Genomic DNA, 12,299 nt, shown 5'->3' with positions numbered 1-12,299 from the left:
ATGACCTCCAAAAATCCCTTCCATCCTCAATCATTCTGTGATTCTGTGGATGGGCACATGTGTCAAGAAAGGAGACACAGGTACATAGAGACTGATTAAAATGGAGAAATAAGTGGCACAGTGTCTTGGCATAAACAAATATATTTCAAATTCCTCAGTTTTTGATTTCTGAAGCCTTTTGCAGGACTCCTCTGATGCCTGTGGGATGAATGTGACTTGATGATAGGCTCTAATGGGCCCATCTCTTTTTACTAACAATAAGAGGACAAAAGTATACAAAATATCTAAAGTTCAGCTGTCTGAATTTAAAGTAGACAAATCACACCTAATGTGTTTTAGTTAGCTGAACTTTTTCATTTTGCTATGTCAGAAGCTGTGTCATTCTGGACAGGAGGAAAGGTATCTTGGGCGCCTACAAGAAAGCTGGAGAGGGACTTTTTACAAGGTCATGTAGTGATAGGACAAGGAGAAATGGCTTTAAACTGAAAGAGGGTAGATATAGATTAGATATAAGGAAGATATTTTTCACTCTGAGGGTGGTGAGGCACTGGAACAGGTTGCCCAGAGAAGTTGTAGATGCCCCATCCCTGAAAGTGTTCAAGGCCAGGTTGGATGAGGCTTTGGGTAACCTGGTGTAGTGGAGGGTTTCCCTGCCCATGGCAGTGGGGTTGGAACTAGATGATCTTCGAGGTCCCTTCCAACCCTAACCATTCTATGATTCTATGATTCTATATAAAAAGCCCCGTTGCCCTCCCCATACCTTTGATGACTGCAAGAACAGTTCAACTTCCAGTAACATGGAGGAAGCGTTTGCAGGATGGCATCAGCATAAGCTGCTAATGTAAAACCAGTTGTCAATTATGTCCTTGTCCTGTTGATTAGTGGGCAAGTCAGAGCTTCCAACACTTTCTTCACTTTAGAACAAATCTGCATGATGTAACAATTGATATTTCTTAAAGGAGCATGAGGTAAATGAGAATATTAGTATTATCTAAATAGGTAATGAATACAATAATCTAGATAAAATTAACAAGTGAAAGTTTAAATGCAAAGAGAATGCACAATGCACAAGTGTTTTTTCTTGTCACTGCTTTAGTCTGCATGCCATTCATTTCAAATCAATAAAGTATTTGAGGCTTTAGAGAGAGTGTTTGTTAGTTTGTTTTTAATTAGGTCGCCAATTTCAGATGGAATCTAAAGAAAATATGGTTGTTTTAATGTGATTCAGTGTGATTGCAACTCGCTGGCAGTTTAGTAATTTACATTATGTACTAATGTACAATACAAAATGTCGCTGTAATAGCAGGACAAATTTCATTTACTTTCCTATGTGATCAGTAAAATGGATGTCATTAAGGTTACTTTCAGTTATTTGCCAGTTAGAGTTATTTATATTTTCCATTTTCAATCCTGTCCTTTCTCTGTTCATGAAACCTTTTTTCTTGTCTTAAAATATCTTTTATTACCTAATTTGCTCATCAGGTCCACAGTGTGTTAGAAACCTGAACAAGAAAACTAATCTAATTACAGTGCAAGTTTTCCAAACAAAACGAAATACTTTGACACAGGCATAGTCAGACTTGGATACAGACAGTTCCATAATTTTGCAACTAGACAGATGTTATCAGCAGATTTGTTAAAAATAAGAATGTTGACAAAGGAGAAATCTTCAGTACTAAACAAATTTAAAGACTGTGTGATAGTTTGATGTGTGGGGGGGTGTTCTGGTGGCAGGGGAGGGGATTTGCTCCCTGTGCCACCAGATCTGAGTCCCATCCCCCCCGGGGGAGGTTGAGCCAAGGCGGCGCCTCTGCGAATTGCCCTATTTAAGTTGGGACAAAGGGGCGGGAAAGGGCTTTTTGCTCAGGAGCGAGGAGAGAGCAGGAGGGCGCGGCCCTCGCTCCCGGCTCCCGGCCGAGCGGCCGCTCGGGCCCGGGCCGGCGCCATGTGCTCAAGATGGCGCCGGGGGAGCCGCATGGGGGACTCGGTAAGCGCCCCACTCCCGGGGTGCCCGCCGGGCCGAGCTCCCCCAGAGAGGATTAATATCTAAGAGAAGACAACCACAACGACCGGGTCAGCCAAGATGGAGCAGGAGGAGGTGTACTGGAGCTGAGGCTTCCCTTGCAAATCGGTGTGAGATGGCAGGCAGCCCCCCTGCAGCCAGGGTGTACTCGGCGGAGCAGCGACCCACTCGTGGCCCGTGGAGAAACCCACGTCGGGAAGGAGATGCCTGAGCCCAGGAGAGGTCGTGGAGCAGGGGATGCGCGACCAGGTACTGTTGATAATGGGGCATGGAATGCACGACGAGGTCGTGGAGGCATCTGGAGACCGTGGGACGACCCACGCCGACGCGAGTGGCAGCAGCTCCCTAAGAGGCCGAGACTGGTAAAGCCCGAACTGGTGCGATCCATGGGGAGGATTGCAATCCTGCGGGCAGGACTTACTTTGGAAAAGTTTGGGGACTTTTTCTTTGTGAGTAGGGGATCCACCGAAGCAAGGGAAAAATGGTGTAAAGACTCCTCCTCCTTTAAGAAAGGAGCGGCAGTGAACAACATGGATGAACTGACCTGTACTCCCCCATTCCCTGTCTCCCTGCGCCGCTGGGGGGAAGACAGAGCCAGGAACGAAAGGAAAATAGGGGGTGGGGAGGTGTTGTTTTAAGATCGGGCCTTGTTTTCTCTTTCTCCTCTCAAGTAACCGGTTTCGTTCCCTTTTGTCTTTTGTTTAGTAACTGTTAATAAATTGTTTTGTTTTATTAAGAAAGCCTGAGTCATGTTTTGCCCGAGACCATGGTTGGTGGGTGCTCCCTTTCGGTTCTTGTCTCGACCCTCAGTCAAAAAAAAAAAAAAAAAAACAAAAAAAACCACGACAGACTGATAACTTTCTAATCAGAGAAGTTAGGTATAAGGAATGACTCTAGATTTGAACTAGAGGGATGATCTACATTGTCACATGCTGCTGTTTAAAGAAGAGACTACCTGCAATTTCCTGAGATCTGCAAAGAATATTATTGTTGTCTGGTTAGAAAACGAAAGAGATGAAATCATAAAATTATCTAAGTTGGAAGGGACATCCAGAGGTCATCTTGTCCAGTCTCCTGCTCAGAGAAGGGCCAACTCAGAGCTGGCTGGTCAGGTCCATGTCCAGTCTGGTCTGAGTATATCTAAACATGCTGATTCTAAAATCTCTCTGGGAAATTGTTTGAGTTTGAGTGTGTTTGATCACCCTCATGTTTTGGTTTTTTTTTAAAAAAAAACCCTGAATTTCTAGTGTTACTTGATTCTACACCTTCAAGAACGGTCTGACTTCCATTTTTACACCTTCCCATTAGGTAGAGGCAGAAAGCAATGCAATCTCCCTGTAACTTTTTTATTCTCAGGCTGAACAACTCCAGTTCTCCCAGCCTCTCCTCCTTGTGTTACATGCTCCGCGCCCCTGGCCAGCTTGATGGCCTTCTGCTTAACTCTCTTCAGTTTGTCGATGTCTCTCCCACAGTGGCAAATCCAGCACTGAACGCAGTATCCCAGATGCAGTCTCATATGTGGTCTCACCAACTCTGAGTAGAGGGGAAAGATCGTCTCCCTGTACTTGTGACTATGCTCCTCCTAATGTTGCCAAGTATATGACTTATCTTCTTTGCAGCCAGAACATGCAGCTGAAGCGCTTTCTGAAAAAACAGACAAGATGTTGCCCCTCCCCCCACCCAAACCGGAAGCTAACACTGCCAACTTCTGTCAGTAATGAATATAACTTAAACTTAAACTATTTTGTGTTTTTCAGTTTTGTTTTTTTCATAATCAGTGGGGTCTCATCCAACTACTGATGCCATCCAGAGTCTCGGTATTGACTTCAGCAGGACCTAAACAGAGAGACAACATCTACATCTATGTTTGATAATATTCAGCAGAGAAAGGAAAATTCTGCATTGAATGTAATAACATGAGTTGTGGGCACAAATATCACAGTGAAATGTGGCCACTCTCCAAGTAGAAAAGAAAACATAATTTTCAACAGTGAAATATGGGATTAAAATGTACAATGAATAAGTCAAAAAGGAAGTAAAACCAGACATAAACAATTTTGAAGATTTTAAATGAATAAATGTGTTGGTATATTCATTGCTACTTTTGTTTTGTATCATTGCTTCATAAGGTCCTAGTCTGGAAGATCTAACAGAAGTACTTTTTAAAAATAAACTTTGTTTTATGAAATAGAAGTAAATATGCAGAGGCAGCAGAGAGATATGACACTGTTTAAGACCATATTTCTATTGGAAATATCTTTGAAAGAAAAACTGGTTATTAATACACAATATCATTTTACAGGACGTCACCATTTTGAAAATTTTATTATTATATACTTTCTCTGAAATCAGTGATGTGAATGCCTAATTGAAGTAGGATGACCGTGAGAAGATAAATATCTATTTTGTAGTTTCTCCTTAGATCCATATGTATTTTGATGAACCATAGAGTCCTTGTTTAGGCAGCAAAGAAAGATTTTTAACATATGCCAGTCAACTGGTATTTTTCAAAATATAGTGTGAATGTTAATATTTGCAATATTGGTCAATAGAAGACAAAGTTTTAAAAGAGGCAATTTATTTTAAAGATTCTATTTAAAATAATGACTTAAATATCTAATTTAGATTCCAATGGGGAAATAATTCATTGTTCTGAAGTGGTTACCAAACATCCCTAGATCATAAATGCAGAGAGAAAGGTACTTCTGAAGATCCACAAGTCACCTGAACTGAATAATGCACTTCTCATCTGTCTACCCTCTTTCTGTCTATCTGCACCAAACACAGTCCAAAAGACAGAGTGGGGAATGACGTAATCTAGGTTAATGCGTGTTTTATGTCAAGGAGTCTGGTACCTGTGTCACCTGTTCCTTGGGGAAATACTGTAATTGCTAGATTCCTGTGCAATTTATTGTTCATGGACACTTCCAATGATGTCAGTATTTATTAATGCTGAGAACAACATTTGTGCTTCAGAATTTTTTTAGGACAACCTAAGTTCATCCTAATGCTGATGACAATGAAGCTGCAGGCAGCAGGTAGACGATCATCTCAGAACAAATGTTTCTGAACATTTGTGAGCTTCAGTTTACACATCCACAGAATTTGAGGATTATTAGTGGTGTTTCTACTAAATTAAGGAATCTGTAATGACCATTCAGCAATAAAGACATAAAAGGGTCCTTGCAGTCAAGTTGTTTGTTGTGGAATTTTGTTTCCTACTCCTTAATTATGGTAGGATTTAGGTGGACTGAATCTGTTTTAATGAATTTTACATTTAATAGCCCTTAAAGTTCAGATTTGTTAAGACATTTATGTTCTTAAATTGTACTGATTTCAAGTTAAGTTAATGCACTGTATCTATTCTTATTTGCACCTTAAATTCTACTCTAGCCTATGTATTAACCAGTAATCTCTGTTAGCTCTTAGTCTTGTAGTCTTGTGGTTTTTAGTAATACTCACTTTCATATATTCTTACCACTGTAACTTCTTTCATTGTGAGCCAAATCTCCTTGTTATTTAAAAAAGAAAAGAGAAGGAAATAGGAAAAAAAAAAAAAGTGAATTTAATGGGAATTGTGATATATAGAGTACTGTTATTTCAGTCTGAGTTATCACTCCATATTCTGACACACGGTGAATATTAAAAAAAAAAAAAGTTAAAAGTAAAATGCAGTCTAGCTATTCTTTAACTGAGAAGAGATCAAAATATTACATCCTCACTTTATATACATACATTACAAGTGTTTATGGCTGTGTTAATCTGTGGGAGTATGTGTGTTTATATATATAAGTATGTATTTATGTATACACGTATGCATGAGAGATGCTATGTTGAATTCCATTGGTGAACAAAAACTAGTTCTGCTAATGAATAAAGAGAGGAACAGGAGTAATGTATTGAAAAGGTGGAGAACACGGGAAAGACTGCTATTGAGTTCTGAAAATCATAACATAAAGGTGTTAATTTTTCACTAGAAGAGCAGACAGGAAAATGCCACTAGCCTTTAAGGCATAGAAAGTGTTAATTTAGCTTCTAAAAGGAATTTTTCAGAACACATAGGAGACACTATACAAAAATACATCAGCATTTCTTTGTACGCTACAGTAACAGTAATAATGGCCTTTAAAGCTCCACTCTCTCAGTGCATCAGGTTTTAAATCTCACAGGGACAGAGATATCAATCTGACAGTATAAGTGGGGAAAAATAAAAGTTAAAAAAAAAAGTTCATAAAATGTGTTTTATATCTAACAGAGGAAAAATACAAGACTGATATCATAATGCTCTGACATAGAGAAAGTAATCTTAGAATTATTTCCCTCCTTCAGTATTGTCTTGGAATGGTATTCTATTTATAAATCTTTCATCTGTATATGTGTTATTTTTTGTTGGTAAGTCTCTCTGTGTCCCTCTCTCTCGCTGCCTCTCAGAATTACTTCATTGCTGTATCCGATTTCACACAAAGAAGTAACAGAACATGTGGGATACAGGTAGAGAAACACTGAGCTCCTTGAACAGCGGGGTGCCTATCTTTAAGAAATGTGACATTTACTGTGTGGCTGTGTGACTGCCGAAGTACTGTGTCACTTCGTGAATCCTTGATAAAATTGCTGTTATGTAACACCAATTTGTGTGATTTATTCTGATTAAATATTTCACACTAAAAGCAAGAATTTTTAGTCAAGCAGTTTACACTCCTTCAAAGATACGTAATAATTTTCAGAAGTTATCTTTTTATGATTTATGCGGCCAGCAGGTCGAGGGAGGTGATCCTGCCTCTCTACTCTGCTCTCGTGAGACCCCACCTGGAATACTGTGTTCAGCTCTGGAGTCCCCAACACAAGAAAGATATGGAGCTACTGGAACGAGTCCAGAGGAGGGCCACAAAGATGATGCGAGGGCTGGATCACCTCTGCTATGAAGACAGGCTGAGACAGTTGGGGCTGTTCAGCCTAGAGAAGAGAAGGCTCCGGGGTGATCTTATTGCAGCTTTCCAGTACCTAAAGGGGACCTACAGGAAAGCTGGAGAGGGACTTTTTACAAGGGTGTGTAGTGATAGGACAAGGGGCAATGGATTTAAACTGAAAGAGGGTAGATTTAGGTTAGATATAAGAAAGAAATTCTTTACATTGAGTGTGGTGAGGTACTGGAACAGGTTGCCCAGAGAAGTTGTGGATGCCGCATCCCTGGAGGTGTTCAAGGCCAGGTTGGATGAGGCTTTGTGCAACCTGGTGTAGTGGAGGATTTCCCTGCCCATGGCAGGGGAGTTGGAACTAGATGATCTTTGAGGTCCCTTCCAACCCTAACCATTCTATGATTCTATGATTTATCTGTTCCAGGCTTCTTTTACATCACTCACATGTAAACCAAACTCCCAGTCTTAACTAGTTTTTAAGCTACAAACATGTAGTGTTGGAGAAGTACTTCAATTTCGACAGAAAAAAGAAAGATCACTGGAAAAGTATTTGCTTATCTGTGGTCCATGTTCCTTAGGATGAGGTCAGGGTTTTAACCACACAGCCATTGTTCCCAAGTCCATGTCAATACCATTTTTTCACTTAAAAAAAGTCGAAAGCTAGCACAAACAGAAGCAATCCATCTACTTGCTTTATGTTAGCTGAAACACACATCTTCCACAAATATGAATATGTTTCAAAAACTTTATGATGACATGCTGTAACCATAATAACTATTGACAATGTTTAATCAAGAAAAATCCCTCTTTCATGAAAGAAATTAACATATTCCCAGCTTTAATCACATGCTTATGTTCTAACATACTTGAAGTACACTTCTGTACATTTTTTTCCTCTGTAAATGGATTTATATTTCTTATCAGAACCTATATTTAGTCTTGGATTACAATAATGGCTTTTCATGAATCAAGTGTTATTTTGTATTAAAAATGTGAAAGTGTACTCATACTAACTCCATGATACGAATCCTCACATAATTAAAAAAGTGCAACCTAGATGGTAGTAGTACGGAAATTAAGCTGCAAAGTTGGTTAGCCTTATATTTTTGTTGATTTCTCCATCTTGCAATGTTTCAGCATCAAAGCTAGATCAAGTTTTAGGCACCATTTGGAAATTAAATTTGAGCTCTATCTTTTCAGGTTTCTCATACCATCAGTAAACTGGCTACTTTTAAAAGGGAAAACTTGAATTCTGAATATCAGTGAGCAACGGGCCATGTGATTAACTTTTGGTTTATTAATAATCATGCATAGAGAGGAGAAGAATGCAACACATGCCAATATTACTCAATCTGTTCAGAAAGAAAAAAAATAATAATTTATTATTAAACAAACAGCTTTGTTGATCTTTCACTCATTAGAGCAATTTCCTTAGTGCTATTTAATCTTCAGAGTAAGAAAAAAAGATTTAGAATACTTGTTTTGTTATCAATGAAAAAGGTAAGATAATTGTGGTGGTGATTTCCAGGGCTATAAGCATGTTATGCCTCAAGAATCATGACTAGAAGTCAACTCCTTTTCATTTTTTCAGGTTCTCTGATATCACACTCTATAAATTTATACTAAGCTAGGGATGATAAAAGTAATTTCAATTATGTTTGTAAGCCTATTTATGTACTCCTAAAGTAATGCTACTGCTTGCCAGGAAGAACTTAAAATATTTTAAAATACTTTTAAGCTCCTCTTTAGCTCTTAGAAGATTATTCATTAAGCCATATACCATCCACTGCAGCTTAAGGTTGCCTGCAAGGTAAAAAATACAATGATTTTATGCTAATAATTTGAAAATATGTCAGTGAAATTATGCAATATTTAATAGTGTAAATTGTATTATTAATGATTTTCATTCAACTTAACAGCTCCTTGCACTGTATATAGATCTTAAATATTTAAACATTTTAAAAAAAAAACCAACCAAAAAACACAAAGAAGGTTTCCTAAAGGTACAAAAATGTTTTATTTATATAAATATAAAGTTTAATTAAAGGTACATGAACCACTTTGTGGCTGTTATGAGTAGTCTTATAAATTATGAATAGGAGTCTGTATACTATTAGAAAAGAATAAAAATGTCCTTAATTGCAAAGAAAACTCTGTTTATCTTGTTCAAAGTTGTTTTTCTTCTCTTTATTTATATTTCCCCTAGCATAGCTCTAATATATTAGGTGAAACTCAGGCACTTAAACACAGATTTAGGTTCCAGAAAATCTCTGTGAAAATGAACAGCCCTTGTTTGACTTTGAAGTCCTCCAGGATCAAGACTTATGCTTCTGTGCCTGTGCAGAACTTCCGTGTTTTGAATATTTCAAATCCTTTTTCTCTCCTAAATTATACTGAGCTCTAGTGATCCAACATTCGGTTGATCTCCCAGTATACACACACATTGAGTAAGAATTATGACTAAACATAGTTTAGTTTAAACTAAACTATGACTCTTGCCTTTAAAGCAACTGCTGGTGACTCTTGCTCTTTTTATGAAATAGCTTTGTGGACTGAATATTCACTTACAGAATGAGACCTGTAAGAGTATAAATTTTCGTGACATTATCCCGTAAATCATCAGCCTGTGACCTTTTCTGGGATTATGTCACTCTTCATTTCTATTGTAGCTAAGAAACATTCAGGAAGAAATTAAAAATATCTCATGCCAAAAAAAGAAAAGAACTTGTCTCTGTAATGCAGGAATTAAGCTTACAAGCAGCAAAGAGCTGGTCCTGACTTTCAGTCACTGCTTCCAGGGCACTTAATAGATATTGATTTATTTTCTATGCCTATAATTAATACAGTGCAGAATAGAATTTATTTCCTTATATATTTCTATAGATTCCACTGTGCCAATGTCTCCAGCTCCACATCTACTAGGCCTATTTAGCATATTACTAGGTATTTTTTGTGTCTTCCTCAAGAGAGAGCTATAGTGTTCTCTGGTAGAAACGTACGTCTTGACTGTACCGGATACATAGGAACACATTCAGAAAAGGCCATTAGATACATCTGGTGCCTCAGTTCATGTGGAAAAGGACTAGCTCACGCTCTGTCTGAGGAATAATTTTAGCACAGGCATGCAGCTGGTATCGTGGGACCATCCAGAAATAGGTACTTACTAAGAAGAATGCATAGTTTCTTAATCATAAACAGGGTTGGTCACGAGGTAAAATCTAGATATCCAGCTCTGTCAAAAGAGAAACATTTCTGGTTTTGTATATAACTACAGTTTCACACTCCTATGCCTTGGATTCATTCCGACAATTTGAAAAGCTGATGGTTACACTTTTCCGTCTGTAGTTAATGGGAAAAGACAAACATTTCCAGAGAACAGTTAGACCCATATGAAATTATTATAGGGAAGGAAAATTAAAATCAAATTGAGGTACTTATTTAGTTTAGATGGCTATTTTGAAAAAGTATTCAAGTTCAGAATATCGAATACTAAATATAGTATTAGTTTAGATAATCTAAATAATTTTCATGGATAATTACAGATTTTCTCTGTTAGTTATACTTTCAACTAAATCCTTGAGTCATATATTTTCTGAGTTTTAGGCAGTTCCGTCTGGCAGAAGAGATAGTAAGAATAAATTTTTTTTATTTTATTGCTTTAGTTTTCAGGTGTCTGGTATTTTACACTTGAATTTTGATTTTCAGAAGCGCAGCATCCACATAACCTATCCCAAAACTCTGTCTTTAGGACCAGATTGCTAATTTGGGGTCCTATTAAGATGTTAAATCAATAAATATTAAGACATTAGATCTATAATTACAGATCATTTGTCTAGATGTAAGCATAGATATTCCCCCGAACTGTGAAGTTTAAAGTCTGGGCTAGATGTGCCCGACTGGATGATCATTGCTAAAACAACTGTATAATTCTGAGGCCTAGGATTCTGATAGGACCTTTCACAACTAGGATGGTTTAATTAATGCAGATAAATACGGGTTTGAGTCCAAGATTTTCAAAGATAAGTTTTTGGCTGATTACATTGGTGCCTATCCTGAAAGGCACCAACAAAGTGTATTTGAAGGTGGTTGATTGCTTCTTTGAGGCAACAAATATTGGAAGGTTGTAAACATCACTCACCTGATAAAAATCTTGATCCTAGAAATTCAGTTATTCTAGTAGTGAAGGTTATTTTAGTAGCATTGAGCTCTAAAAGTCCACGGAATCCTTATGCTGGACATTTTTAAAAATGAAGAAAAGACATTTTCTGACCCAAGAAAAGACACACAAAGATCTTGCCTACACCTACATTGTTAAATCTGTTAGATCAAGACAAAAGCTGAAAGCATTTAAGTACCTAAGTGACCAGAAGAAGATTAAACCTAAAGTTCAAGTTAATTGCAAGCATGTTAATTGAAAACTTTAGAACCTAATTTATTAACTTTATTTAGTCATTATCTTCTTTTTTTTTTTTTTTTAAGAGAAGAGAAGAAACAAAGAGTTGTGGAAATTTTTTGAGCTCAAAAGTCCTCAAAGTTCTTTGCTCTTTCAAAGTTTTGCTGACAGAGTTCCTGAAAAAAAAAATATTTAATGAATATTAAATGAATTACAATGCATTTTTCCATGGAAAATCCTATAATAATTTTATTTAAATAGTATCTGAAGAGAAAAAAAAAATCAAGCAAAAATAAACATACCGCTACAAAGCCAAATTTTAGAGATGCAAATGGAAAGTTTGATGTTAATTCCAGAGAGACTGGAATATCTCCATAGCACAGTAGTGATTTCCCATTTAATTTAAATTTAATGTTAAGTTGCTTCACTTTTCACTGAATTTGGCATGCTTACATAGAACTCCTGATGACATAAACAATGAATGTACTTTATATAGGAAAAAGGAAACCTCGTTAGTGTGTGCTGTTATATACTGAAATGAGATTGTTTCAAACAATAAGGCTGCAGGGAAGCTGAACTGTTTGGCTCATCCAATATCTACTTCAGTATTATTCTGTGCTTTCTTCTCAAATTCTTACTGTGAGCCAAATGGTTGTTGTGTGAGGTCTGAGCATGAACATTTTCTCTTCAGGGTATTTCAGATGCTGATTCAGCACAGAGGAGCCCTGCCCTTCCCTTCCCTTCCCTTCCCTTCCCTTCCCTTCCCTTCCCTTCCCTTCCCTTCCCTTCCCTTCCCTTCCCTTCCCTTCCCTTCCCTTCCCTTCCCTTCCCTTCCCTTCCCTTCCCTTCCCTTCCCTTCCCTTCCCTTCCCTTCCCTTCCCTTCCCTTCCCTTCCCTTCCCTTCCCTTCCCTTCCCTTCCCTTCCCTTCCCTTCCCTTCCCTTCCCTTCCCACACCTCCCCTTCCCT

This window comes from Tauraco erythrolophus, chromosome 1, assembly GCF_009769465.1.
Source record: "Tauraco erythrolophus isolate bTauEry1 chromosome 1, bTauEry1.pri, whole genome shotgun sequence".
NCBI lineage: Eukaryota > Metazoa > Chordata > Aves > Musophagiformes > Musophagidae > Tauraco > Tauraco erythrolophus.
This window is presented reverse-complemented; position numbering follows the sequence as displayed.